This window comes from Ambystoma mexicanum, chromosome 9, assembly GCF_040938575.1.
Source record: "Ambystoma mexicanum isolate Mex_15411 chromosome 9, UKY_AmexF1_1, whole genome shotgun sequence".
Classification (NCBI taxonomy): domain Eukaryota; kingdom Metazoa; phylum Chordata; class Amphibia; order Caudata; family Ambystomatidae; genus Ambystoma; species Ambystoma mexicanum.
Genome location: NC_090931.1, coordinates 572,532,617 through 572,536,854, shown reverse-complemented (window position 1 = coordinate 572,536,854; position 4,238 = coordinate 572,532,617). Strand labels below are relative to the sequence as shown.

General features: G+C 44.5%; 1 non-coding gene across 1 annotated transcript; it reads right to left on the bottom strand.

Moving 5' to 3' along the window:
* Positions 1-311: 311 nt before the first annotated feature.
* LOC138490582 (U7 small nuclear RNA) lies at positions 312-368 on the bottom strand. Its single transcript, XR_011275525.1, has one exon. It is a non-coding gene; the product is annotated as a U7 small nuclear RNA (small nuclear RNA).
* Between the last annotated feature and the right edge of the window lie 3,870 nt (positions 369-4,238).

Sequence of the window (4,238 nt, the reverse complement as noted above, 5' to 3'; positions counted from 1 at the left end):
AGAAAAACAACTGTGATACTTGTCAAGCTATTGCGGCATAAGGAAGTAGCTGCGTTTCACATTAGTTGCTCATTTTATTTTATCGCGTAAAAAAAGTCAACGTTTTTAATGCGTTTCACATTAGTTGCTCATTTCATTTCATTGCGTAAAAAAAAGTAAATGTTTTTAATGAAACAATTTTCTTACGTACATTGGCAACCCCTTCCATTCAACTACGAATCACCAAAAAGCGCTGTCTCAGTAAGATGACGCAACTGCACTACTGTAGCAACAAAGTAAAATAAACTGAAACTTTTTATTTAACACCACAAGGCAGCTCCCCACAGAAGGAGAACCTACTAGACAAATAGTAAAAGAGCTATTCAATGCTTGAACAGAAGGAGTGCGTCAGTACTCATTACAGAGAAGACAGGGCGACATTATTGCCTTCGCTCGAAGCGCCAAGTTCTCATATTCAGAACTCATGGAGCAAGGCAAATCGGGTATAGCAAGCCTTTGAGCTATACAACCCTAAAAAGTGAAGGAAAAGTCAGATGAGTCATAAAAAAATCAATATGAAGTTCAGTGGTTTTGCAAAGGATTATGGGTATGCAGCTGATTGACATTCAAGGCTCTTCCCACTGGAGAAGAGCCCCTCTCCCTTATTCTACATGTTCACTTCTGACTATTGAGAGGATAGTGCGACTGTAATCTCGTGTTTCTTCCTGAATGACATTTTTTACAAGTTGTACGCAAACCTCCAGCCTGCAAACCTCCAGCCTGCCGTTGCTACTCTTGTGAGGACGTGTGTAGGCTGTATGCAGAACCTCAGTATTTGGTTGCAGTGAAATTGCTTGCAAGGCAGAACTGGAGTCTGTGGTTGCTGTGAAGTCACTTGTGTGGAAAGCTGGTCTGTTAAATGAACACCAGACTCAAAAAGAGGCGACACCCACACACCATAAAAGGTTTGGAGGAGGTGTGTGCTGCCTAAAGAGTGTATTCTCCAGATGCCCATGTCCTACGCAGTGCGAGACAGAGGTGCTCCTTACGTCTCCCCTGCAGGGCTGTAAGTGGGGTAAGAAATCGAAGGGGGGGGGCTCATTTTAGGGCGTGGCTTTCAGGATGGGCGTGGCATGAAAAGTACACAAATATATAAATGTATGTAAGCATTTATATATTTGTATGCGTACCTTACTATGGTTTGTGTACTATGCAAGCTATCTTTTATAAACACAGACACATCCCTATCCCTTTGATGGCAAACCCTGGCAATGGGGCAAGTACCTGGGCATTTGATTTATCTTTGTCAAAGCAAGCCGGCATTGCCCTTCATGAATCAGTACAGGTAGCAGTAAACTATTCTATACATTCAGAGAAATAGCAACAGTCGGTTAAAGTACTCAACTTCTCATCTGTAAATTACCTATTCTTAATTAATTCCATCTAGCTATTATTCATTTTTTGGAGGCTCTTATTGGATCAGTTAACTCTATTTCCTTGTTTGTTTCATCATATCTGTATATTCAATATATTTGCAATGTCCCAAACAATTAAAAAGAAGACACAGCATAATATGGTCACTTAAAGTGGAAGTAATGATACTAATTTATTTTGTCACTGAGTGCAAAAACCCTGTTGTAAATATATAGGGGGTAATTCATAGATTCCCGCGCATAAGTAGTGCACGCGGCTGGCGCAGAGAGGAAGCGTGCACCAGCGTGCGCCAGCCGCGTGCGCTAAATCCCATTTCCACACACCGTGTATCCATGGATTTCAACATCCATATCCAGCCATGGCGCAAGGACCATGCAGCAGCACCACTTACGTCCCCAACCCCGCCCCTTGCTCCAAAAACAGCCGCACACATCCCCTATATGGCGCAAAAGCCAGTAGACTAGCATACAGCCCCCCAACATCGAAACTGTCATGGGTGCACCCTGGATAGTTTGCATAGACAGAGGTTATGATTCCCTTGGCATCGCATACACCCTGCACGTTGATGAAATGCCAGTGCTTGCGATTGTGGTAGATGTTCTCAGTGGCCCTAGGTGGATGTAGGGCCACATGGGTGCAATCTATGGCACCAAGCTCTTTGGGGAAGTGTGCCACCCTGTAGAAGTCCTGGACCATGGCCTGCCTTTCTGCGGGTGTTCTGGGCATGTATATGTGGCTGCAGACTGAGGGGCGCACAGCCATGATTGCCAACACCTGGTGTAGGCAGCATGACTTCGTGGGCTGTGAGACGCCTCCAACTATGGCAGTTGTCCGCTGAAATTACCCAGTAGCCAAAAAATGCACGACATTGAGCACCTTTTCCAAGGGGCTCAGTGCTTGGGAGCACAAGGTGGGTGATGTGAGGTCATCCTCCTACTCAGTGACCAGGTCTAGGATGATATGAGGTGGAAACCTATACCTGCCATAGACCTGGTCATCAGGCATCCCAAAAATACTGGTCCTGGGCAAAAAAATGCGGGGACTGCCTCTTCTCCTCCTCCTGCGGTGTCCCACGATCACTGCTGCGAGAAATGGGACATTCATCGTAGCTGTATATGCTTGTTTGTTGTTTGCACGCACTTTTATACTGCGTGGGGATGCTTCTGCCTGCTTTTGTGTGGGGGATGTATTTACGCGTGTGCGTGTCTTTTGGTGTGTGCAGATTTTCCCTATTCGATTCCATGAATATGTGTTGCGTGTATTTCCCAGTGGTACTTCCCCTATTACGCCCACATTTTCACGCGTTGTTCCCCATTCCGCGTGTTCCGCCCCCTTTTTAGGTGTCTGCGCTAGTTGTTGTTTGCTTTCGCTGTGCGTGTCATGCACAGCGTTTGGAAAGTCGCAGTGACGTGCAAGATAAGCGCAGATTTGGCGCAGCTCCCTGGAAAGCCACATGCAGAGCCTTCCATGAATCGCTTGCGTGCGAATCGCACACGTGCGCTGGTTTTTTCACGCTTGCGCCACACATTTCGGTGCACAATCATTCCATGAATTACTCCGATACTCTTAAAGTCGATTCTAAATTTCCCCAGTTATGAACATTAAGCATTATTAGGTTCCAATTACATAGTAACTCTGACCGCGTTCTTCCAGCTTCATTAACAATTTGTTTCAAAGTTGTATCAGGGATTTCTAATTCATCCTTCATCCATTTGTACTAATTGCCAGTAGTGTAGGTAGGATTGTCTAACAAGTGGGACATAAAGCTAACGGAGATGAGCCCACCTCAAAGGCGAGCCTGCAGAGGGCAAGGGTGTTTGTTCTGCCTCAGGCCCAAAGCACAGCAGCGACCAAGCATAGCAAGGGAGCAGAACCAACCAAGTGGGGTTCTCCTCCCAGAGACCTTGTTTTTTTAAATAATGGGCTAAATGGTGGATTTCACAGTACACTTACAGCAACAAATTAGGCCCAAAGGCACACAGTTTAAAATAGGTTTGTGGGGTAAGACATTAAAAAATCCATTACATGCCAAGTCACCAATCTGGAAATTAGCATTTTCCGATACTACGCCATTGTACACAACATTTGCATGCTGATTCTGCACATATATGTCCATGCTGGTGCACCTATATATGCCAGTATTTGGACATAAGAACATACCCCTGCTTGATTTACCCGTAATGCATTTAATAACACTATAACAATACATGTTCATGCTGGCTCTGCCAATATATGCAGGTATTCCCTCAAAAATAATACTCCAGTTGGCTTTACCTTAATGGCAGTGTAAAAAAATCCATACCACAGTAACAAAACATGTTCTTGCTGGCTGCACAAACGTGCCTCCCCCAAATAAGAACACTGATCATGTTGTATTTGCCCCTAACACCAGTAAAACATAAATCCCAAGTCACAGTATGAACACATTTACCTGAGGGCTGTACAAATGGCCCCATGTAAGAACACTCATAGGACATGATGCATGGAATATTTTGCGTGCAGGGACGCGCAAAGTAATTTTTCGGCACAAGGAACTTTTTAGAATTTATGCACGTTTTCCAGGAATTGGGCCCATAATGTTGCCTTTGGCAATGACACCAGCAAAAAATGCCATGTCACAATAAGGAAACCTGCCCCCCTATGTAAGAACACTCATCATGTAGCCTTTGCCCTTAATGAGAGTACAACATTCCATGCCACAGTATGAAAAGATCTAGGCTGCCAGCCCCATTATAGTAACTTCAACCTACCGAACCCATCATCCTTGTAATGACACTCATCAAGATTGTTTTGCACTGCCCCAAAATTACAGTAAAACATACCAT